Source organism: Gallus gallus, chromosome 18, assembly GCF_016699485.2.
Source record: "Gallus gallus isolate bGalGal1 chromosome 18, bGalGal1.mat.broiler.GRCg7b, whole genome shotgun sequence".
In the NCBI taxonomy this organism is placed as follows: domain Eukaryota; kingdom Metazoa; phylum Chordata; class Aves; order Galliformes; family Phasianidae; genus Gallus; species Gallus gallus.
Genome location: NC_052549.1, coordinates 147,595 through 172,459, shown reverse-complemented (window position 1 = coordinate 172,459; position 24,865 = coordinate 147,595). Strand labels below are relative to the sequence as shown.

Below are 24,865 nucleotides of genomic sequence, written 5' to 3'. Positions count from 1 at the left end.
GCGTGACCGTTGGGGTCAGCCCCTTTCCCCCAGGCTTGAGATGGTTGCAGTTTTTGTCGCCACAAAGACCTTAAAGACCCTCAAGTCTAAGCACAACCTAACCATACCAGCCTAACTCTAACGAGCCCCTGCTCAATCATGTCCCCGAGCACCACCTGGTTTTCAACACATTCAGGGATGGTGACTGAACCAGCTCCCTGGGTGGAATAGGGAGCCAGCCCATCAGGTCTCCCCTCAGCCTCCTTTTCCCCACACTAAACAGCCCCAGTTCCTTCAGTCACTCCTCAGAGGGCATATTGGCCAAGGCCTTCCCCAGCCTTGTTGCCCTTCTTTCAACCTGCTTCAGCACCTCAACGGCCCTTCTGTGCTGAGGTGCCCAAAACTGAACACTGGACTCGAGGTGAGGCCTCGCCAGTGCCGAGTCCAGGGGCAGGATGACTTCCCTAGTCCTGCTCACCACACCATTCCTGAGCCAGGAATTGTGGTTATGCCATTGGCCTTCTTGGCCACCTGGGCACACTGCTGGCTCATCTTCAGCCACCTGTCCGTCAGCACACCAAGGTCCCTTTCAGGGATCAGGCAGCTTTCCAGCCACTCCTCCCCAAGGAGGACTGGGGGGACGCCTGGGCTTGTTGTGACCAAAATGCAGGACCCGACACTCGGTCCCATTGAAACTCATCCAGTTAACCTGGCAGAGTGAAGAGAGAACAAAAACCAAGCAGGCAAAGAGCAGAGCTGTCCACAGGGGGCAGGGCTTGGGGCAGGGCCTGTGCCGGAGGGTGGTCCAGCACAGTGGTGGCCTCGGGGCCCAGGCTGGAGGGGGCCTGGCACAGTTGAGGCCTCGTGTGGGCCCAGAAGGAAGGAGGCCCAGGCACAGGTAGAGCCTCGGGACCCAGGATGGAGGAGGACCAGGTGCAGTTGGGGCTGCACTGGGGGGGCCCAGGATGGAGGAGAAGCAGGCTCAGTTGGGGCTGTGTTGGGGCCCAGGATGGAGGAGGACCAGTGCAGTTGGGGCTGCACTGGGGGGGCCCGAGCTGGAGCGGGGCCTAGCACAGTTGAGGCCTCCTCTGGGCCCAGACCAGAGGGAGCCCCGGCACAGCCCAGGCTTTGGGGCCTAGGATGGAGGAGGACCAGGCACAGTTGGGGCTGCTTTGGGGCCCAGGATGGAGGGGGGCCAGGCACAGTTGGGGCTGCTTTGGGGCCCAGGATGGAGGAGGAGCAGGCACAGTTGGGGCTGCTTTTGGGCCTGGGCTGGAGTGGGGCCTGGCACAGATGGGGCAGATTTGGGGCCCGGGCTGGAGCAGGCACAGTTGAGGCCTTGTCTGGGCCCAGACGAAAGGGAGCCCAGGCACAGCCTGTGCCTTGGGGCCTAGGATGGAGGAGGACCTGGCACAGTTGGGGCTGCCTGTGGTCCCAGGATGGAGGAGGACCAGGCACAGTTGGGGGCTGCTTTGGGGCCCAGGATGGAGGAGGACCAGGCACAGTTGGGGCTGCTTTGGGGCCCGGGCACGTGGGAGGCTTGGCACAGCCAGAGCCTTGTGGCTGCACTCCCTCTGTACAGTTCAACCTTGATCCATAACCTAAAATGGTAACTGTAGTGAAAGGCAGTAGCTGATCCAGCGGCTTTCTTGTGTTTTAATTTTCCTATGAGTGGGGAAGGACTCAAGCTAGTAAACAAAGAGCCCTTTCTGAAGAACAGGACTCAGAAAGTATGAGCACAGAGCAGATCTCCCAGTAGAGATTCTTCCCCTTAGACAGGCAGCCCTTAAACGAGGGTGGGGAGGGCTGGAGCCAGGCTCCACCCGTTTTTTGCCCAGGTGAAATGCTTGCAGCTGTGCTCCACAGCAGAATGTGTTTTAATGAAGCCTGTGAAAGCCTGTGACATGAAAGAATCCTTTCTTCCTTCCTTTTTTCTCGTTTGTGTTTGTTGCCTGCAGTTCCAAGCAGGTGGCCTCTCAGTGTCTTGCAAGTGACAGCTAGCAGCAGCAGGTCCAGCCAAGAGGCACAGCACCCTGCAACCTCCAGGTGAGTGACAGCAGGCAGGCAGGCCTTTGGGCTCTGCAGGGTCATTGTGTGGAGCATTATGCCCAGGAACAGCTGAGTGTAAAGATGATGTCCGAGCTGCAGAGCTAAGCCTAACGGAGAGGCCCAGCGACTCAGCTCGTTTCCCAGCGTGAGGCAGGAAATTAGAGCCACTAGGGATATGCAGACGCTTTCTGCTTTTGTCTGTTGCCTCCCTCCTTCTGCCCCTGTCAGAGGGGAGGAACGAGCTGCACTTGCACAGAGACATTGCTCTCACGGCCACTCCCCCCTCAGGTTGGAGCATTCCTGGCTGCAGGATGGGCAAACCGAAGTTCTTGCCTGATTGTGTCTGTAAAGCTTAAAAAGGGACACAAACTATGGCCTCTTGGCTCATGAGAGGGGGTGAGAGAGGGGATGCTGTGCTATTGGGCTGCAGCCAAGAGTCTGAGAGAGTCTGTGTTATGTGAGATTTGAGAGACAGTTCTGGGGAGTGTGGGAGCAGTGCAAACGTGCAAGGGTGCTTTTCCTTTCAGGGGCCTTTGTGCACCAGCAGATGTTGATGCCCTAGAAGCACGGTGCGGAGCACATCCTGGGATCAAGGTGCCACGGACTGGAAAATGCTGCTGTGGCGAAGTTCCTGTGTGAAGACAAAACTCCCAGTCCCCCAGAAAAGTGGAGGCAGAAGAGCAGTGACAAGGTATCTACATGTCTATCTGTGTATGTGCACAGCAGGCCCAGCTGCCCCTGCTTCCTCCCTCCACGGGATCTGCTCCTGCTGCTGCTGCTGCTGGAGTCTCCTCTGGCCATGGTGGCGTGGGGCGAGTTCTTGTGTCAAACAGGATCTCCCATTCGTCAACTCATTGTGACCGGGCCTGATCCCCTGGTTGACCTGTAATGAATCGCAACGTTATCCATCCCATAACCTACCCTGGCACCGAGGTTAGACACCGTAGGTCTGTAGCTACCAGGATCATCTTCTGGCCCCTTCTGAGCTTGAGACCTCATGCGGCTGTCTCTAAAGTGTCTTGCCCACCACTTCATCCTGGTTGGGTGGCCTGTAGCACACTCCCACGCTAACGTCAGTCTTACTGGCCTTTGCTTTTATTCTGACCTAGAAGCTCTCAACCCTATCATGGCCATCGTTCATTTCCAGACATTCCCATTCTTTCTTAACGTAGAGGGCTGCACCACTGCCTTTCCTGCCTTGCCTCTCTCTTTTGAAAAGTCGCTAGCCATCCATCACAGCACTCCAGCTGTGTGAGTCATTCCACCACGTTTCTGTGATTTTTCTCCTGTTTTTGGATTCCAAGAAAAGCCAGGTAGGATTATTTTTATTGTTATTCTTTTTTTAATGGCAGGCATTGTGTTCAACTTAAAAAAGGAACGCATGAAGAATAGCTTTGTTTGCATTCTGGTAAGTGCTGAGGCTTTGGCTGATGACAGCTTTCAGCTGCAGCTGAACTAGGCTGGATTTGTCTCCTGCTCTCCATAGGTGAGTGTTTCTCTTCCAGATCTTTGAATCAGCTTTCTACACGGCTTAAGTGATGGAACAGGAAAGACTCCAATATGGTAACAACGTGATTTCTAGTGTTTTGGTACGTATATTCAAGTCAGTATGGGTCCATTTCAGACAGCATCGTCTCACATCTGTTTGTTGTCTCATATCAAAGGCATTTTTACTAATTTGGCTACATACATACTCCACCCATAGTTTGCGTCTTGTCTTCTTAGGGTGAGGTTTGCCTGCTGAACAGCAAGACAAAAGAAGCTTAAATTACAGAAGCAGAGAAGCAGAGACAGTCTAGAGGCTCAATACAGTACGGATCAGTTAGAGTATTACTTTGAAGTTGTTGTGTTCTGGGTCTTAGGTGGGATGAGAGACGGGTGTGAATGTTACAGCCAAGTGTTTTTCCCTTGTTCATTGTTCACCTGCTGCCATGCAAGCCAGCTCTTCTTTTCCCTGCCTCTGCTTTTCTTGTTGCATGCATATGCATCGCAAAATCTCTGAACAGATTTATTTTCACGTTTTAACAGTGTATAGCTAGAAGTGGGGCTTATCTCAGCCTTTTGTCTCATCATCTGATGGCGATTGGTTGTGTATGGGGGGAGTTTGCACGAATTATTAGCATCTCACCAAAAGCAAGGAACAGAAAAAGAAAGAAAAAAACACCAAACCGCCCTAAAAGCTGCATAAATGACTATAGCTGAGCCAGCAGGAAATATTACCTGCAGTTTGCAGAGTCCTCATTTTGCTCAGCACTGACTGGATGGGGTTAACAGTGACCGCTAATGAAGGAGCTCTGCTACCTGTCTGAGCAGTGCTCCAGTCTTTGTTGCTGCGTTAGGAATGCACTGCTTCTCCTGCCACATTTCTTCACGCCCTCGGTTGTTATCTGAGCAGTGTTAGCCCCCACGAGCTATGCAGTCAGTGCCTGCTTGCTCCAGGTGCTCCATAAGCACAGCAGAAGGATGCCAGGGGGCTTGCAGGCAGTGTGTGCATGCTGTTGCTCTCTCAAAGAAGCCCCTGTTTTAGCTAGCTGCAGAAGAAACCATTTTTTCCTTGGTCAGATCCTTGCAAACGCAGTGCAAGTGTACAGAACGGTACAGTGTCTAGCTGTCTTTTGGCAGTATGTGCAATGAGGTTATCTATTTTTCAGGCAGAGGAGTGCCTCCCGACAGTTGAGACTGAGCATTGTTTTCTCTCCTTCTTCATATCTTGCAGGAAAGATTGTTTCACGTGTAATGAAAAGCTAGTGTCCAGATGATCACTGCGGCCAGATGGCAATTTTGATGCCCTCGTCACTAAGACTTGTCCAAGCCCTGATGTATGTGAAGCTCATCAGGAGGGAATGCTCGCAAGAATCAGCTAACACAATAGCAGCAAGCTTTCAGTGACAGCGTTCAGGAAGGGTGACGATTCAGGCTGGGAGCAGGTATGTCATCACCTGACTTGACCACATGTAACTTGATGCTAGAAGTACACCACGTCCTCCCTCCCTGCATGGCAAGAGATTGCTCTCTTCTCCTGCAAAGGCAGCCAAAGTAACTTCTGTGTGCTGACTAGAGAGAGAAAACTTGGTGTCACTCCTCGCAAGTCCTGTGGCAGCCAGATACTGTGTTAGCCACTCACAGGTAGCATGTCTTTGGTATCAGGGTGTAAGAGAATGAACTCTGTAGGAGCGCTGCTGTCATAGGCCACCAAGGGCCCGGGATGCCTGGCTGAAATTTGATGTTGCAGATACCTTGGTGTCACTGGAATCCATGGAGTTGACACAGTCCTCTGATGGCTGGATTTCGGCTTTCTAAGGGTATTCCTTTCTGTTTCTCATCTTTTCGGGTGATATTGCTTTGCTTTCCTTGGCTTTTTAGTAATTCCTATTTTGGTTATTGTTTCTGGAATGGCTTTGCTTTGCTCCTTGGTTTTTCTTTTGTATCTTTGCCTTGCATTGCTTGTGAATTTTCATTTATTCCTTCTCTTCAGTGCAAAGCATTGGTGAGTGCTTTTCTCTTTGTACTGTGTTTGGTTTCTTTGCTTTGACACGATATACACGAGTAAAGCAAATGAATGGAATACAGTATGGTGACCTTGTTTTGTTTGCTTTGTTTTCCTTGCTTGGTTGTTTTTCCCCTATTGCTTTTCAGTAGTGCGCCTTTTGCTTTGCTTTCCATTGTCTTTGTGTCTGTTTTGTTGGCTCTTTGTCTTAGCTGTTCCTTTTCTTTGCATTAGCTTCTTCCTCCCAGAGGAGAGCATTCCTTGCCTTTTCAGAGGATGGTTCTTGGCTTTGCTTGGAGTTTCTCCCTTGCTCTTCATTCTTGGTTGCCTTACCTGGCTTTGCCTTCCTTGTCCCCTTGCCCCGGCCTTGCTCTTCCTTTGCCTTCACTTACCTGATGTGCTCTCTCCCTTGATTGTTCTGTTCTGTCTGTTCCTTTCTGGCTTCTTGAACTGCAGCCTCCTCTCTGGGCTTTCCTGCCGTGCTTGATGCATTTGCAGCTCCTTGGAGTTTCCCAGGTGGGTCCACGCCTCCTGGGCCTCCTTGCCTCTTCCCTTGTGGTGCTCTTGTGGCTTTTTCTCCAGCTGGCTGGATCCATGCGGGCCTATTGCCCCATTTTCTCGGCATTGGTGTATGTAGATTGTTCTGTGTCATCTTCCCAGGCATAGATGCTGAGTTTTTGCCTCTCCCAGACTCTGTTGTCATCTTTGCTTTTCCGTGAGAGTGTATTCTGTTCTGTTAGCGTTGGTTGCTTGTTTTTGAATTTGGTGTTTGTTGTTGTTTCATGTATTGTTATTGGCTTTCTTTGATGTGCGTGGGGTTTTTCTTTGTTCTTTTTTTCAGTTTGGTGCTCTTTTTTTTTTTTTTGCTGTTCACTTCTTTGCACTGTATTTTTTTCCCAGTAGCGTTTCTTTTCCTTTCTCTTGTACTAGAAATTGTAGCTCCTAACACTAATCCAAATGTATAAACCACAAGTCTGAACCACACAGGTGTATGGGAACTGTATAATCACAGCCTGACCCTCTGTTTGACCACCTGAGGCGAGTGCTGAGTCAGCTGCAGGGGCACAGGTGATGGCAGTTTCACCTGAGTGACCGGAAGGGGTGGACCCTGGCTGCAGCCCTGCTAGACCCCATGTAAGGGCTGACTCCCAAGGAGGAAGGCTCTCTCTCTGGAGGTCACCCTTAGTGGAGCTGTTCTGCGCGCCCAGGGTACGGGTAAGCTTTGTATTTCATTCCTCCTTTGGAAAGGCAATTCTCTCTCTGCTCCTTTACCTATTTGCCTTACAATCTGTTTGCCATACACACAGGTAATGTTTAACCCCACTAATGGGTAGCCCTTAAGCCTTTTCTGTAAATGCAACAGGGATAGGGTTAGCCCTCATCAAGTAAGGGCCACCCTCAGTCCTAAAACCAAAGGGTAGCCCTTAACCATAACCGAAGTGCGAATCCTTCGCTCTAATCCAATGTGGTAACCGTTGACCTGTCACTGAAGGGAAGCCCTTCATCCTAACCTACTATGGTAACTCTTCATCCTAAACGCTAGCCTCTAACAGTAACCTTTAAGCCAATCCCTAGGGGTTTTCCTTAAGCCTTTGCCCTGACTGAACTTGGTAGCATTTCCACGTGAAGCCTTATCTAATGCAGTAACCCGACCATCTGATGCCAAAGGGTAACGGTCCGCAGTTAGTAGTAAGACTAAATAGTAGCACTTAACCGTAATCCAGCAGGGGATGAGGCCGAGCTTGTCTTCTGCCAGGGCTGCTCTCAGCCCCAGGGCACGGCGAGCGGCTGCGGGCAGTGCATCTCCCAGCTGAGGTGCCTGTCAACATCTGCCCGCTGTCCTTGTGGAGGGCCCGTCATCGTCATGGAAACTGATTGTAACAGCACAAAGGTTCCAGGAGCGTGGGTGATGTCAGCTGTGACATCCTCTGGGGGGCCTGGAGCCGCCCTTTTTTGGCCTTGCAGCCCATCAAGCCAAAGCCTGCTGTCCTGCACGTGGTCCCACCGGGCAGAAACTCTTGGGACGTAGGAAGGTTCAGGGGAGGGGACAGATGCCTGAGGGCATTCTTTGATTCCATCCCGAGAGTTGTCTTTGTCTTTGTTCTTTCCATGTCGTGTGGTTTTTCTTTGCTTTTCCTCTTGCTATTTAACATCTTTTCTTTCTTTATGCTTCTTTCTCTGTTGCTTTGCATTGCACTGCTTTGGTTGTTTGTTGGTTTTTTTTTCCCTTCCTTTCAGGCCAAGCCCCAGGGGCTGCTAGGGCAATGTCCTCACTTGGAGGGGGAGGCTGGGTTTCCCATCTGAGGGCTTCATGCACAAATAGCAAGGAAAACTCAGACACAGAGCAATGCTAAGCAAAAGCACGCCTTTTCTGAGACACTGTCTCAAGCTCCCTGAGCTCTTTTTTCCTACGAGGTAACTCCCCTGCTTTTTTCCATCTCTTATTACAACAAGAGAGATTTCCATCGCTCTTACAACAGCTCGCCAAATAATGTTCTTACCCACAGAAGCTTTCCCTTTTCCCTTTTCTCAGTGAGAGTCGCTTGAATCCCGGGCTGATTCCCTAAAACCAAGTGTAATTTTTCTCCTTCCCAGAAACCAGTCACCAACAGAAGTTGTCCTGTTAGCCCACATCCACCCAAAATCCCTCAAATACACTATTCTTACAGCCAAACCAGACCATTTTCTGTTCAACTGCAGTGCACTTACGGACCGTATTTCTAGTCTTGTTCCTGCTGAGGTAGTGGTAAAGAAACCCCAGTCTGCCTGACAGCAATACATTGCTCAGAGTAAAGCTGCTGGAGCACACAAAATGCTGTCAGGCGTCCGAGCTGAGCAACAGACTTCATTCCTGAATTGCACAGCTACCAGTAGAAGTGACCTCCACGCTGTTTGGCCTGTCCAAGGAGTTCACGCAGCTCTGAGTACCCCCATTTCTACACAGAGTGGTATCCCCCGTCGGCTATCAGCTGCTACTGTAAGCCTTTCTGCTGCTTGAAGCCAGAGGGGCCAGACCCAGCTGGCCCTTAGGGACCTCCTTTGACCCAGGCCTCCGACGGAAGTGTACCACTGGTTAACCCAGAATGGCAACTGTAGACCAAGGCTATCACAGGCACAGTTTTCCCTTACCCAGGGAGCGGAAGGGACTCAGTCCAGTAAATGAAGATGGAACTGCTTACCCCTTTGTGAGGAGGAGGGCTCACACCCTACTCAACAAGAGCAGAATTTGAAGCAGTGATCCTTCCCTTGGGGCAGCCAGCCCTGAAATGAGGTGAGGGAGGGGTGGAACCAGGCTGCACCCCTTTGTCATCCAGGTGAATTGCTTCCCTCTTTTTGCTCCTGAGCAGAACAAGATTTGAGGAGGCGGAAAGCCTGTGAAGTCCAAAAAGACTGCTTTCCTACTTCCTTCCCGTTTGTGTTAGCTGGCTGTCACGGAGTGATCTAGATCAGTGTATGCCTGTGGCGGGGCAGTGGGCCTGTTTTCCTGTGTTTGGCTTCCTTGCTTTGCCATGATGCTGTCTTGAGTTCATGTGCTGGACTCTTGTATTTCGTGTCTTTGTTTTGCTTTGCTCTGTTTTCCTTGTTGTTTGCCGTTCTTTTGTCAGTCTTGCTTTATTGCTGCTCCTGTGTTGCAATACCTTGGTTTTGTTCCGATGTGGTGATTGATACTTTTCCCTTTCCCATTCTTGGAACTCTTTTCTCCCTCCTTCAGGGTGTTCCTCTTTGTTTCTCGGCTTTTCAGGTGATTTTGCTTTGCCTTCCTTGGCTTTTTGGAACTTGGGAAAAGGTACCGAGGTGCATGGATATGGAGAAGAAAAGCTCTCCTGCTGTGGCTGAGAGGTGATGCAAAGGAGGCCTCCCGAGCAAGCACCACAAAGGCAGCTTGCTTCTCCAGAGGCTGCAGCATAAGCTCGTGTTCCTTGCGGAGGACTCCGTTGTGCATCTGCAGGAGCTGCTTTGGCGTGGAGGATTTTGTGGAGTTGCTGCCAGTCGTTGCTCGGATGAAGTGAGGCTTTTGTCCTTGTATCTGTGCAGGAAAGCAGTGCGGAGGGAACGTGTGTGGTGAGATGCTGAGGAGAGATTGCCTTCCTTGCCCCAGCAGGCTGCTTGTGTCCTGGTGATGCACGGTGACGAGAAGGCTGCTGTTCTGTGAGTAAGCCTGCCACGTGGGAGTAATGGTTGTGGCCTTCTGGGCAAGTCTCTGAGGAGAGGTCTTTGGGCAGGCTGGTTGTTTTGCTGGGCAAGTGCCATTTCAGTTGTTTGTTGCCGTGCTTGGTTGGTGCTTGTTTGAGAAATAGTCGTTCTCTAGGCGAGCAGTGCTCTGGCAGCAGGGGAGTGAGAAATGTCATGTCCACCCAGTCTTCTCCACGAGCCTTACGCTGCCTTTCCCCAGTGTGTGTAAATGGCTGTAGAAATGGCAGGGGGAGAAATGGGGAAGAGGGGAGGTGCGGTTTCTGTGCATGCTGTGTCCACGGAGCAGGTGTGAGCTACTAAGAGCTGGGAGCCCTGCAGAGCGTCCTGGGTTTGTTTTGCTTCCTTGTTGGAGCTGTTGGGATGCTTTTGTGGGTGCTTTGTGCGTTTGAAGTCCCTGTGCACTCTGCTGAGACCAGTGGTGTCCTAGGGAGAGCCCCGCTGCCCCCTTTTTGTTCGGGCTGTTTTCTTCCCTCTGGAGGTTAAAAGGGCCTTCAGAAACCCATCAGTACAACTTGGTGCTGCTCCAGCCTGTCAAGTGGAGATGATGAAGTGTGACCGCCACTGGGGCAGGGAGGAGAGCAGCTAAGAAATGGTGTTGCCGTAGACTGTGTGGAGCTTGTTCTTGTGAAACGGTCCCTTGTGCTGCCAGAATCTCTCTGACTTTCAGTCATGGCCTCTTCCTCCTGGCTTTCAAGATGTTCAGAGGCATTGCTAAGAAAGAAAGAGCAGAGCTCTTCCTAGGCCATGGCAGAGTTCACCTTTCCAGGTGTATGCCAGAGCATGAAGCATGGTCAACAAGGACGGGGTAGCAGCAGCTGGAAACAGGGGAAGCTTCCACAGAGCCCCCCGCTGGAGTCCCAGGGTGATGAGCTGAAGCTGATCTTGGCAGCATGAAAGGTGGTTTTCCGGGCTGTGTGCCGTATAGGGCTCAGGGCTGTCACTGGGGTTGCTTTCACAGGACACCCCCCAGCCCAGCTCAGGACCCACGGTGAGTCTGTGGGTGACAAATGTGTCACTGAGAGACAGCATCAGGGTGGGAATGCGTGGACCACAGCGCCCAGGGCAGAGTCAAGCAATGCTGGGGGTGGGGGGGGTCAGCCCCAAGGAGAAAGTCTCCGCCACGGGAGAAATGGATTGCTTAGCTCCCCACTTAAGCTCCCATTGCCTCCCAGTATTGTCTAGAGTCTTCTTGTGCAAACTCAGTGCCCCCCAGTGCCCTGCAGTGGGCTTCCCAGTGCCTCCAGTACTGCCCAGTGCCCCCAGCTCAACACACCCACTGCTCACTGCGTGACCATCTCCTTCCCCAGGAACAGCACAAGGCAACAGAGGCGTTGACAGCAGCGATGGAGATGGAGATGTTCAGAGTGGAGGAGCTGTTGGCTCGCTGCAGCCACCCCAGCATCCCCGGAGGTGGGCACGGGGGGGGGCTTTGGTGCTGCACAAACGACTGCAGGCAGAGGTGTAGGAAAGCGAACGCCATACGTTTAATAATTTAACGTACAAAACAGCAAATAAATGATTATATTCCCAACCATTTCCCACCCTAACAATTGTTTCTGATCCCACCCCCTAAAATTCCCACCCTCTAATCAATTTCCCACCCCCCAGCTCCCACCCCGCAATCAATTGCTCACCACCCACCCTCCTCCCCGCTTCCCCCCCGCTCCCTCCCACCAATAGTTCCCTCCCTCTGCAGAAAACCTCCCAGCCCCCCAAATTCCCACCCCAACAGTTCCTTCCTCCAAATTCCAACAACTTGGGAGTGTAACGTGATCAGAGTACAATTTCTCCCCCAGAATTGCCACCCCACAGAATTCCCTCCCCCTCCCCCCATCTTCAGTGCCAGCAGTTACGGTGTCCAATAATTTTTGATGCCAACCATCTCCCACGGCAGCCATTTCTCACCCCAGCAGTTTCCCAACCCCCAAATTCCCACCCCAACAATATCACAGTACAGCCATTTCATTTCTAACCTCAGAAAGATCCCAGTGCCTTAAGAATTCCAACACCAAATTCCCACCCCCCACCCCGGATTCCCACCCCAACAATATCTCAGTACAGCCATTTCCAACCTCAGGAAGATCCCAACACCCCATGAATTCCCACCCCAAGAGTTCCCACCCCAAATTCCCTCCCCCCACCCCGGATTCCCACCCCAACAATATCACAGTACAGCCATTTCATTTCCAGCCCCAAAAAGATCCCAGCACCCCAAGAATTCCCACCCCAAGTTCTCACCCAAAGAGTTCCCACCCCAAATTCCCACCCCCCACCCATTCCCCACCCCGCAACCATCCCCTCCCCACCCTCTTCCCACCCCCCAGCCTTCTTTTCCCAGCCCAAAGCTTTGACAGTCCAACCCGTTGGCGGTCCATCAGCTTCAGAGTCCCGCATTGCCCCAGCCCAAGATGCCGTTTGTGGACAGCCCAGTTTTGGAGGGGTAGGGCTGGGGCCGGTGCTGGTGCCCCCAGAACACTGCCGCTGCTCTCTGGGCATGGTGGGGGCCAGCGAGGAGCCCAGGGCTCCAGGGAGCCGTCTTGGTCGGCTATGGCCACGTCTCCTGCTCCAGCAAGTGGGCCGGTTTCTTGGTGCGCTCCCGCTCGAGCCGCTGTTGGGCTGTGATGGGCACCCCATCAGGGCACAGTCCTCCTGCTGCCCGCCCACCGTGCTGACACAGCCAGCTTGGCCTAGCGCCGGTGTTTGTGGCCTGGGCCATCGTGGCAGCGCGGCAGCTTCCTCTTTGTGGCTGGGCCGCTGCCAGTGTGCTGCTCGTGCCCGGTGCTCTTGCTGTTAGTGGTGGTGCAGGCGGGCGCTGGGCACTTGGCTGGCTCGGTGCTGTCCTCGTGGTGCATGTCTGCCAGCCGGCAGGAGATGCATCCGGGTGGCAGTGCCAGGCGGGTGAGAACCACCCGGGGCTGCCTCCGCCGCGCCTCTTCCATCAGACGTGCAGTGTGGGGCAGCAGAGGTGCGGGGGCAGCCAGGGGGGTCGGCAGTGCCAGGCGGGTGAGAACCACCCGGGGCTGCCTCCGCCGCGCCTCTTCCATCAGATGTGCAGTGCGGGGCGACGGAGGCGCAGGGGCAGCCAGGGGCGTCGGCACGGGCAGCTCAGGGGATGCTGGCTGCCAGCAGAGCGAGTTGCTGAGGAGCCCTGATTCAGGATGTGTCTCGTTGCTCAGCTCCCTGCTGGCCCCGGAGGAGTCCGAGTGCTCTGTGCCGGAAGAAGAGGAGTCGAGGCTGCTGGAGACATCAGGGCTCAGTGGCTCCGTGGCAGTGATGCGCTGCATCAGCTCTTGCGTTTGGCAGCTGTTTGCAGTGGCTTTGGTCCCCTCTCTTGTGACACCGGGCAGGTCCTGCTTGTGCTGGGGGACCTCCAGAGCCGCTTCTGAAAAAGCAAGAACATCCCCCCGAAGGATGATGGCAGCCTTCCCACAGCCACTCGGTGCAGGCAGCCACCTCTGGGGGTCACCTCTGCGGAGCACAGTCTCACCGTCAATCCAGGTGAGCAAACGGTCCATTTCCACATCATCGTTGTCAAGTCTGTGGGTGCTGGGTGTCTCTTCTGGAAAAGGCAGAAAATGCCCAGCGGGGCAATGGCAATGCCGGCTTTCCCACGCCCACTCCGTGCAGACACCCCCCCAGCAGCTCTGCTGCCCCTCCGAGAGAGACTCACCGTTGTTGATCCACGTGAGCAGGTCATCGATGTCTGCGTCGTCGTACAGGATGCCTGTCTTGGATGTCACTTCTGGAAAAGGCAGAAAATGCCCAGTGGGGCAATGCCAGCTTTCTTTCCCACACCCAGTGTGGGTGGGTGGGTGGGTGGGTGCCAGCAACCCCCCGCCAGCTCTGCTGCCCCCAAACTCACCGTCGTTGAGCCATGCCAGGAGATGCTGGATGTCCGCCACGTCCTCCGGGATGTCTGCGCTCGCTGTGGCTGCTGGAAAAGCAAGGACATCCCCAGTGGGGCAATGCCAGCTTTCCCACAGCCACCCGGTGCGGACAGCCTGCCGCACGCCCCGCAGCCCCCAAACTCACCCCCTGAGTCCAGCGCTGCGGTGCTGCAGCCGAGCGGAGCCGTGGCGGGATGGGGGCACCCGTCGGTGGGCGCTGGGTGCCCCTGGTCCTCCGTGAGCACCACGGCGTCCTGAAAGGGCTCCATCGGCGACTCCCAGGTGGCGGGCAGGGTGCAGGGCACGGGGAGCACCTGCTCCTGCAGTGGTGGTACCTGCAAAAGAACTGGCGGGGGGCCGGGGCGGCCGGGGGCCTGCGGCAGGCAGGTGCCTGCGGGCTGCGGGGGCTCCCCGTGGAACACGGCCCCAGGCCACAGCCCCATCGGCTGCTGGGGCGGCAGCGTCCCTGCCAGCAGGGGATGTCCCCAGCAGTGAGCGGGGGCAGTGGGGGGAGCCATAGCTGGGTGCAGCCCCCCAGGTAGCAGCTGCAGCACCGGTAAGTGCAGCCCCCCAGTTGGGGGCAGGCCCCCAGGTGGCAGTGGAGCCCCAGTTGGGGGCAGCCCCCCAGGGGGGAGCCGCGCTGCCTGTCCCCAGACACCTGGTACCCCAGGCCAGACAGAGGCCTGAGGCGCCAGGTAGGTGGCAGTGGGGACAGGGAGGGCTTGGGGTGGTACCGGCATCGGTCCGCGGATGGTGGGCTGCATCCAGGCGGGGTCCGGTGGCGGCACAGTCGCTTCAGAGAAAATGGCGTCGGGCGTCAGAGGCACCGTCAGCGCTCCTCGAGGGATTCTCTCTGTGGGGAAAGGCCAAAGTAGGCTCTGGGGTGGGCTCTGGGGTGAGCTCTGGGGCGCTGGGGTGCGATCTGGGGCACAGGGCTGAGATCGGGCTTACAGGGCTGGGATCTGGGGCGCTGGAGTGAGATCTGGGACGCTGGGGTGGGATCTGGGACACTGGGGTGAGCTCTGGGTTACAGGGGTGATATCGGGGTTACAGGGGTGGGATCTGGGGCACAGGGGTGGGATCTGGAGCGCTGGGGCCAGCTGAAGCATGGGAGCAGGGGAAGCCTGCTGCCTTACCTGCCATGACAGCTGGAGAGTGGCAGTTAGGGGAGCCCCTCCCCCCAGGGGGGTTGCGTGACCGTTGGGGTCAGCCCCTTTCCCCCAGGCTTGAGATGGTTGCAGTTTTTGTCGCCACAAAGACCTTAAAGACCCTCAAGTCTAAGCACAACCTAACCATACCAGCCTAACTCTAACGAGCCCCTGCTCAATCATGTCCCCGAGCACCACCTGGTTTTCAACACATTCAGGGATGGTGACTGAACCAGCTCCCTGGGTGGAATAGGGAGCCAGCCCATCAGGTCTCCCCTCAGCCTCCTTTTCCCCACACTAAACAGCCCCAGTTCCTTCAGTCACTCCTCAGAGGGCATATTGGCCAAGGCCTTCCCCAGCCTTGTTGCCCTTCTTTCAACCTGCTTCAGCACCTCAACGGCCCTTCTGTGCTGAGGTGCCCAAAACTGAACACTGGACTCGAGGTGAGGCCTCGCCAGTGCCGAGTCCAGGGGCAGGATGACTTCCCTAGTCCTGCTCACCACACCATTCCTGAGCCAGGAATTGTGGTTATGCCATTGGCCTTCTTGGCCACCTGGGCACACTGCTGGCTCATCTTCAGCCACCTGTCCGTCAGCACACCAAGGTCCCTTTCAGGGATCAGGCAGCTTTCCAGCCACTCCTCCCCAAGGAGGACTGGGGGGACGCCTGGGCTTGTTGTGACCAAAATGCAGGACCCGACACTCGGTCCCATTGAAACTCATCCAGTTAACCTGGCAGAGTGAAGAGAGAACAAAAACCAAGCAGGCAAAGAGCAGAGCTGTCCACAGGGGGCAGGGCTTGGGGCAGGGCCTGTGCCGGAGGGTGGTCCAGCACAGTGGTGGCCTCGGGGCCCAGGCTGGAGGGGGCCTGGCACAGTTGAGGCCTCGTGTGGGCCCAGAAGGAAGGAGGCCCAGGCACAGGTAGAGCCTCGGGACCCAGGATGGAGGAGGACCAGGTGCAGTTGGGGCTGCACTGGGGGGGCCCAGGATGGAGGAGAAGCAGGCTCAGTTGGGGCTGTGTTGGGGCCCAGGATGGAGGAGGACCAGTGCAGTTGGGGCTGCACTGGGGGGGCCCGAGCTGGAGCGGGGCCTAGCACAGTTGAGGCCTCCTCTGGGCCCAGACCAGAGGGAGCCCCGGCACAGCCCAGGCTTTGGGGCCTAGGATGGAGGAGGACCAGGCACAGTTGGGGCTGCTTTGGGGCCCAGGATGGAGGGGGGCCAGGCACAGTTGGGGCTGCTTTGGGGCCCAGGATGGAGGAGGAGCAGGCACAGTTGGGGCTGCTTTTGGGCCTGGGCTGGAGTGGGGCCTGGCACAGATGGGGCAGATTTGGGGCCCGGGCTGGAGCAGGCACAGTTGAGGCCTTGTCTGGGCCCAGACGAAAGGGAGCCCAGGCACAGCCTGTGCCTTGGGGCCTAGGATGGAGGAGGACCTGGCACAGTTGGGGCTGCCTGTGGTCCCAGGATGGAGGAGGACCAGGCACAGTTGGGGCTGCTTTGGGGCCCAGGATGGAGGAGGACCAGGCACAGTTGGGGCTGCTTTGGGGCCCGGGCACGTGGGAGGCTTGGCACAGCCAGAGCCTTGTGGCTGCACTCCCTCTGTACAGTTCAACCTTGATCCATAACCTAAAATGGTAACTGTAGTGAAAGGCAGTAGCTGATCCAGCGGCTTTCTTGTGTTTTAATTTTCCTATGAGTGGGGAAGGACTCAAGCTAGTAAACAAAGAGCCCTTTCTGAAGAACAGGACTCAGAAAGTATGAGCACAGAGCAGATCTCCCAGTAGAGATTCTTCCCCTTAGACAGGCAGCCCTTAAACGAGGGTGGGGAGGGCTGGAGCCAGGCTCCACCCGTTTTTTGCCCAGGTGAAATGCTTGCAGCTGTGCTCCACAGCAGAATGTGTTTTAATGAAGCCTGTGAAAGCCTGTGACATGAAAGAATCCTTTCTTCCTTCCTTTTTTCTCGTTTGTGTTTGTTGCCTGCAGTTCCAAGCAGGTGGCCTCTCAGTGTCTTGCAAGTGACAGCTAGCAGCAGCAGGTCCAGCCAAGAGGCACAGCACCCTGCAACCTCCAGGTGAGTGACAGCAGGCAGGCAGGCCTTTGGGCTCTGCAGGGTCATTGTGTGGAGCATTATGCCCAGGAACAGCTGAGTGTAAAGATGATGTCCGAGCTGCAGAGCTAAGCCTAACGGAGAGGCCCAGCGACTCAGCTCGTTTCCCAGCGTGAGGCAGGAAATTAGAGCCACTAGGGATATGCAGACGCTTTCTGCTTTTGTCTGTTGCCTCCCTCCTTCTGCCCCTGTCAGAGGGGAGGAACGAGCTGCACTTGCACAGAGACATTGCTCTCACGGCCACTCCCCCCTCAGGTTGGAGCATTCCTGGCTGCAGGATGGGCAAACCGAAGTTCTTGCCTGATTGTGTCTGTAAAGCTTAAAAAGGGACACAAACTATGGCCTCTTGGCTCATGAGAGGGGGTGAGAGAGGGGATGCTGTGCTATTGGGCTGCAGCCAAGAGTCTGAGAGAGTCTGTGTTATGTGAGATTTGAGAGACAGTTCTGGGGAGTGTGGGAGCAGTGCAAACGTGCAAGGGTGCTTTTCCTTTCAGGGGCCTTTGTGCACCAGCAGATGTTGATGCCCTAGAAGCACGGTGCGGAGCACATCCTGGGATCAAGGTGCCACGGACTGGAAAATGCTGCTGTGGCGAAGTTCCTGTGTGAAGACAAAACTCCCAGTCCCCCAGAAAAGTGGAGGCAGAAGAGCAGTGACAAGGTATCTACATGTCTATCTGTGTATGTGCACAGCAGGCCCAGCTGCCCCTGCTTCCTCCCTCCACGGGATCTGCTCCTGCTGCTGCTGCTGCTGGAGTCTCCTCTGGCCATGGTGGCGTGGGGCGAGTTCTTGTGTCAAACAGGATCTCCCATTCGTCAACTCATTGTGACCGGGCCTGATCCCCTGGTTGACCTGTAATGAATCGCAACGTTATCCATCCCATAACCTACCCTGGCACCGAGGTTAGACACCGTAGGTCTGTAGCTACCAGGATCATCTTCTGGCCCCTTCTGAGCTTGAGACCTCATGCGGCTGTCTCTAAAGTGTCTTGCCCACCACTTCATCCTGGTTGGGTGGCCTGTAGCACACTCCCACGCTAACGTCAGTCTTACTGGCCTTTGCTTTTATTCTGACCTAGAAGCTCTCAACCCTATCATGGCCATCGTTCATTTCCAGACATTCCCATTCTTTCTTAACGTAGAGGGCTGCACCACTGCCTTTCCTGCCTTGCCTCTCTCTTTTGAAAAGTCGCTAGCCATCCATCACAGCACTCCAGCTGTGTGAGTCATTCCACCACGTTTCTGTGATTTTTCTCCTGTTTTTGGATTCCAAGAAAAGCCAGGTAGGATTATTTTTATTGTTATTCTTTTTTTAATGGCAGGCATTGTGTTCAACTTAAAAAAGGAACGCATGAAGAATAGCTTTGTTTGCATTCTGGTAAGTGCTGAGGCTTTGGCTGATGACAGCTTTCAGCTGCAGCTGAACTAGGCTGGATTTGTCTCCTGCTCTCCATAGGTGAGTGTTTCTCTTCCAGATCTTTGAATCAGCTTTCTACACGGCTTAAGTGATGGAACAGGAAAGACTCCAATATGGTAACAACGTGATTTCTAGTGTTTTGGTACGTATATTCAAGTCAGTATGGGTCCATTTCAGACAGCATCGTCTCACATCTGTTTGTTGTCTCATATCAAAGGCATTTTTACTAATTTGGCTACATACATACTCCACCCATAGTTTGCGTCTTGTCTTCTTAGGGTGAGGTTTGCCTGCTGAACAGCAAGACAAAAGAAGCTTAAATTACAGAAGCAGAGAAGCAGAGACAGTCTAGAGGCTCAATACAGTACGGATCAGTTAGAGTATTACTTTGAAGTTGTTGTGTTCTGGGTCTTAGGTGGGATGAGAGACGGGTGTGAATGTTACAGCCAAGTGTTTTTCCCTTGTTCATTGTTCACCTGCTGCCATGCAAGCCAGCTCTTCTTTTCCCTGCCTCTGCTTTTCTTGTTGCATGCATATGCATCGCAAAATCTCTGAACAGATTTATTTTCACGTTTTAACAGTGTATAGCTAGAAGTGGGGCTTATCTCAGCCTTTTGTCTCATCATCTGATGGCGATTGGTTGTGTATGGGGGGAGTTTGCACGAATTATTAGCATCTCACCAAAAGCAAGGAACAGAAAAAGAAAGAAAAAAACACCAAACCGCCCTAAAAGCTGCATAAATGACTATAGCTGAGCCAGCAGGAAATATTACCTGCAGTTTGCAGAGTCCTCATTTTGCTCAGCACTGACTGGATGGGGTTAACAGTGACCGCTAATGAAGGAGCTCTGCTACCTGTCTGAGCAGTGCTCCAGTCTTTGTTGCTGCGTTAGGAATGCACTGCTTCTCCTGCCACATTTCTTCACGCCCTCGGTTGTTATCTGAGCAGTGTTAGCCCCCACGAGCTATGCAGTCAGTGCCTGCTTGCTCCAGGTGCTCCATAAGCACAGCAGAAGGATGCCAGGGGGCTTGCAGGCAGTGTGTGCATGCTGTTGCTCTCTCAAAGAAGCCCCTGTTTTAGCTAGCTGCAGAAGAAACCATTTTTTCCTTGGTCAGATCCTTGCAAACGCAGTGCAAGTGTACAGAACGGTACAGTGTCTAGCTGTCTTTTGGCAGTATGTGCAATGAGGTTATCTATTTTTCAGGCAGAGGAGTGCCTCCCGACAGTTGAGACTGAGCATTGTTTTCTCTCCTTCTTCATATCTTGCAGGAAAGATTGTTTCACGTGTAATGAAAAGCTAGTGTCCAGATGATCACTGCGGCCAGATGGCAATTTTGATGCCCTCGTCACTAAGACTTGTCCAAGCCCTGATGTATGTGAAGCTCATCAGGAGGGAATGCTCGCAAGAATCAGCTAACACAATAGCAGCAAGCTTTCAGTGACAGCGTTCAGGAAGGGTGACGATTCAGGCTGGGAGCAGGTATGTCATCACCTGACTTGACCACATGTAACTTGATGCTAGAAGTACACCACGTCCTCCCTCCCTGCATGGCAAGAGATTGCTCTCTTCTCCTGCAAAGGCAGCCAAAGTAACTTCTGTGTGCTGACTAGAGAGAGAAAACTTGGTGTCACTCCTCGCAAGTCCTGTGGCAGCCAGATACTGTGTTAGCCACTCACAGGTAGCATGTCTTTGGTATCAGGGTGTAAGAGAATGAACTCTGTAGGAGCGCTGCTGTCATAGGCCACCAAGGGCCCGGGATGCCTGGCTGAAATTTGATGTTGCAGATACCTTGGTGTCACTGGAATCCATGGAGTTGACACAGTCCTCTGATGGCTGGATTTCGGCTTTCTAAGGGTATTCCTTTCTGTTTCTCATCTTTTCGGGTGATATTGCTTTGCTTTCCTTGGCTTTTTAGTAATTCCTATTTTGGTTATTGTTTCTGGAATGGCTTTGCTTTGCTCCTTGGTTTTTCTTTTGTATCTTTGCCTTGCATTGCTTGTGAATTTTCATTTATTCCTTCTCTTCAGTGCAAAGCATTGGTGAGTGCTTTTCTCTTTGTACTGTGTTTGGTTTCTTTGCTTTGACACGATATACACGAGTAAAGCAAATGAATGGAATACAGTATGGTGACCTTGTTTTGTTTGCTTTGTTTTCCTTGCTTGGTTGTTTTTCCCCTATTGCTTTTCAGTAGTGCGCCTTTTGCTTTGCTTTCCATTGTCTTTGTGTCTGTTTTGTTGGCTCTTTGTCTTAGCTGTTCCTTTTCTTTGCATTAGCTTCTTCCTCCCAGAGGAGAGCATTCCTTGCCTTTTCAGAGGATGGTTCTTGGCTTTGCTTGGAGTTTCTCCCTTGCTCTTCATTCTTGGTTGCCTTACCTGGCTTTGCCTTCCTTGTCCCCTTGCCCCGGCCTTGCTCTTCCTTTGCCTTCACTTACCTGATGTGCTCTCTCCCTTGATTGTTCTGTTCTGTCTGTTCCTTTCTGGCTTCTTGAACTGCAGCCTCCTCTCTGGGCTTTCCTGCCGTGCTTGATGCATTTGCAGCTCCTTGGAGTTTCCCAGGTGGGTCCACGCCTCCTGGGCCTCCTTGCCTCTTCCCTTGTGGTGCTCTTGTGGCTTTTTCTCCAGCTGGCTGGATCCATGCGGGCCTATTGCCCCATTTTCTCGGCATTGGTGTATGTAGATTGTTCTGTGTCATCTTCCCAGGCATAGATGCTGAGTTTTTGCCTCTCCCAGACTCTGTTGTCATCTTTGCTTTTCCGTGAGAGTGTATTCTGTTCTGTTAGCGTTGGTTGCTTGTTTTTGAATTTGGTGTTTGTTGTTGTTTCATGTATTGTTATTGGCTTTCTTTGATGTGCGTGGGGTTTTTCTTTGTTCTTTTTTTCAGTTTGGTGCTCTTTTTTTTTTTTTGCTGTTCACTTCTTTGCACTGTATTTTTTTCCCAGTAGCGTTTCTTTTCCTTTCTCTTGTACTAGAAATTGTAGCTCCTAACACTAATCCAAATGTATAAACCACAAGTCTGAACCACACAGGTGTATGGGAACTGTATAATCACAGCCTGACCCTCTGTTTGACCACCTGAGGCGAGTGCTGAGTCAGCTGCAGGGGCACAGGTGATGGCAGTTTCACCTGAGTGACCGGAAGGGGTGGACCCTGGCTGCAGCCCTGCTAGACCCCATGTAAGGGCTGACTCCCAAGGAGGAAGGCTCTCTCTCTGGAGGTCACCCTTAGTGGAGCTGTTCTGCGCGCCCAGGGTACGGGTAAGCTTTGTATTTCATTCCTCCTTTGGAAAGGCAATTCTCTCTCTGCTCCTTTACCTATTTGCCTTACAATCTGTTTGCCATACACACAGGTAATGTTTAACCCCACTAATGGGTAGCCCTTAAGCCTTTTCTGTAAATGCAACAGGGATAGGGTTAGCCCTCATCAAGTAAGGGCCACCCTCAGTCCTAAAACCAAAGGGTAGCCCTTAACCATAACCGAAGTGCGAATCCTTCGCTCTAATCCAATGTGGTAACCGTTGACCTGTCACTGAAGGGAAGCCCTTCATCCTAACCTACTATGGTAACTCTTCATCCTAAACGCTAGCCTCTAACAGTAACCTTTAAGCCAATCCCTAGGGGTTTTCCTTAAGCCTTTGCCCTGACTGAACTTGGTAGCATTTCCACGTGAAGCCTTATCTAATGCAGTAACCCGACCATCTGATGCCAAAGGGTAACGGTCCGCAGTTAGTAGTAAGACTAAATAGTAGCACTTAACCGTAATCCAGCAGGGGATGAGGCCGAGCTTGTCTTCTGCCAGGGCTGCTCTCAGCCCCAGGGCACGGCGAGCGGCTGCGGGCAGTGCATCTCCCAGCTGAGGTGCCTGTCAACATCTGCCCGCTGTCCTTGTGGAGGGCCCGTCATCGTCATGGAAACTGATTGTAACAGCACAAAGGTTCCAGGAGCGTGGGTGATGTCAGCTGTGACATCCTCTGGGGGGCCTGGAGCCGCCCTTTTTTGGCCTTGCAGCCCATCAAGCCAAAGCCTGCTGTCCTGCACGTGGTCCCACCGGGCAGAAACTCTTGGGACGTAGGAAGGTTCAGGGGAGGGGACAGATGCCTGAGGGCATTCTTTGATTCCATCCCGAGAGTTGTCTTTGTCTTTGTTCTTTCCATGTCGTGTGGTTTTTCTTTGCTTTTCCTCTTGCTATTTAACATCTTTTCTTTTATGCTTCTTTCTCTGTTGCTTTGCATTGCACTGCTTTGGTTGTTTGTTGGTTTTTTTTCCCTTCCTTTCAGGCCAAGCCCCAGGGGCTGCTAGGGCAATGTCCTCACTTGGAGGGGGAGGCTGGGTTTCCCATCTGAGGGCTTCATGCACAAATAGCAAGGAAAACTCAGACACAGAGCAATGCTAAGCAAAAGCACGCCTTTTCTGAGACACTGTCTCAAGCTCCCTGAGCTCTTTTTTCCTACGAGGTAACTCCCCTGCTTTTTTCCATCTCTTATTACAACAAGAGAGATTTCCATCGCTCTTACAACAGCTCGCCAAATAATGTTCTTACCCACAGAAGCTTTCCCTTTTCCCTTTTCTCAGTGAGAGTCGCTTGAATCCCGGGCTGATTCCCTAAAACCAAGTGTAATTTTTCTCCTTCCCAGAAACCAGTCACCAACAGAAGTTGTCCTGTTAGCCCACATCCACCCAAAATCCCTCAAATACACTATTCTTACAGCCAAACCAGACCATTTTCTGTTCAACTGCAGTGCACTTACGGACCGTATTTCTAGTCTTGTTCCTGCTGAGGTAGTGGTAAAGAAACCCCAGGCTGCCTGACAGCAATACATTGCTCAGAGTAAAGCTGCTGGAGCACACAAAATGCTGTCAGGCGTCCGAGCTGAGCAACAGACTTCATTCCTGAATTGCACAGCTACCAGTAGAAGTGACCTCCACGCTGTTTGGCCTGTCCAAGGAGTTCACGCAGCTCTGAGTACCCCCATTTCTACACAGAGTGGTATCCCCCGTCGGCTATCAGCTGCTACTGTAAGCCTTTCTGCTGCTTGAAGCCAGAGGGGCCAGACCCAGCTGGCCCTTAGGGACCTCCTTTGACCCAGGCCTCCGACGGAAGTGTACCACTGGTTAACCCAGAATGGCAACTGTAGACCAAGGCTATCACAGGCACAGTTTTCCCTTACCCAGGGAGCGGAAGGGACTCAGTCCAGTAAATGAAGATGGAACTGCTTACCCCTTTGTGAGGAGGAGGGCTCACACCCTACTCAACAAGAGCAGAATTTGAAGCAGTGATCCTTCCCTTGGGGCAGCCAGCCCTGAAATGAGGTGAGGGAGGGGTGGAACCAGGCTGCACCCCTTTGTCATCCAGGTGAATTGCTTCCCTCTTTTTGCTCCTGAGCAGAACAAGATTTGAGGAGGCGGAAAGCCTGTGAAGTCCAAAAAGACTGCTTTCCTACTTCCTTCCCGTTTGTGTTAGCTGGCTGTCACGGAGTGATCTAGATCAGTGTATGCCTGTGGCGGGGCAGTGGGCCTGTTTTCCTGTGTTTGGCTTCCTTGCTTTGCCATGATGCTGTCTTGAGTTCATGTGCTGGACTCTTGTATTTCGTGTCTTTGTTTTGCTTTGCTCTGTTTTCCTTGTTGTTTGCCGTTCTTTTGTCAGTCTTGCTTTATTGCTGCTCCTGTGTTGCAATACCTTGGTTTTGTTCCGATGTGGTGATTGATACTTTTCCCTTTCCCATTCTTGGAACTCTTTTCTCCCTCCTTCAGGGTGTTCCTCTTTGTTTCTCGGCTTTTCAGGTGATTTTGCTTTGCCTTCCTTGGCTTTTTGGAACTTGGGAAAAGGTACCGAGGTGCATGGATATGGAGAAGAAAAGCTCTCCTGCTGTGGCTGAGAGGTGATGCAAAGGAGGCCTCCCGAGCAAGCACCACAAAGGCAGCTTGCTTCTCCAGAGGCTGCAGCATAAGCTCGTGTTCCTTGCGGAGGACTCCGTTGTGCATCTGCAGGAGCTGCTTTGGCGTGGAGGATTTTGTGGAGTTGCTGCCAGTCGTTGCTCGGATGAAGTGAGGCTTTTGTCCTTGTATCTGTGCAGGAAAGCAGTGCGGAGGGAACGTGTGTGGTGAGATGCTGAGGAGAGATTGCCTTCCTTGCCCCAGCAGGCTGCTTGTGTCCTGGTGATGCACGGTGACGAGAAGGCTGCTGTTCTGTGAGTAAGCCTGCCACGTGGGAGTAATGGTTGTGGCCTTCTGGGCAAGTCTCTGAGGAGAGGTCTTTGGGCAGGCTGGTTGTTTTGCTGGGCAAGTGCCATTTCAGTTGTTTGTTGCCGTGCTTGGTTGGTGCTTGTTTGAGAAATAGTCGTTCTCTAGGCGAGCAGTGCTCTGGCAGCAGGGGAGTGAGAAATGTCATGTCCACCCAGTCTTCTCCACGAGCCTTACGCTGCCTTTCCCCAGTGTGTGTAAATGGCTGTAGAAATGGCAGGGGGAGAAATGGGGAAGAGGGGAGGTGCGGTTTCTGTGCATGCTGTGTCCACGGAGCAGGTGTGAGCTACTAAGAGCTGGGAGCCCTGCAGAGCGTCCTGGGTTTGTTTTGCTTCCTTGTTGGGGCTGTTGGGATGCTTTTGTGGGTG

At 53.2% G+C, this 24,865-nt stretch overlaps 2 long non-coding RNA genes across 6 annotated transcripts; both read left to right on the top strand.

The window, feature by feature from the left end:
- Nucleotides 1-3,136: 3,136 nt before the first annotated feature.
- LOC121107155 lies at nt 3,137-5,424 on the top strand. Of its 3 annotated transcripts, XR_006931728.1 has the most exons (4): nt 3,137-3,436; nt 3,515-3,617; nt 3,754-3,839; nt 4,745-5,424. It is a non-coding gene; the product is annotated as an uncharacterized LOC121107155 (long non-coding RNA). The 3 variants fall into 3 exon arrangements; XR_005840772.2 differs by lacking the exon at nt 3,754-3,839; XR_005840773.2 differs by having other exon boundaries at nt 3,137-3,617.
- Nucleotides 5,425-17,922: 12,498 nt separating this feature from the next.
- LOC121107154 lies at nt 17,923-20,210 on the top strand. Of its 3 annotated transcripts, XR_006931727.1 has the most exons (4): nt 17,923-18,222; nt 18,301-18,403; nt 18,540-18,625; nt 19,531-20,210. It is a non-coding gene; the product is annotated as an uncharacterized LOC121107154 (long non-coding RNA). The 3 variants fall into 3 exon arrangements; XR_005840770.2 differs by lacking the exon at nt 18,540-18,625; XR_005840771.2 differs by having other exon boundaries at nt 17,923-18,403.
- Nucleotides 20,211-24,865: the final 4,655 nt, after the last annotated feature.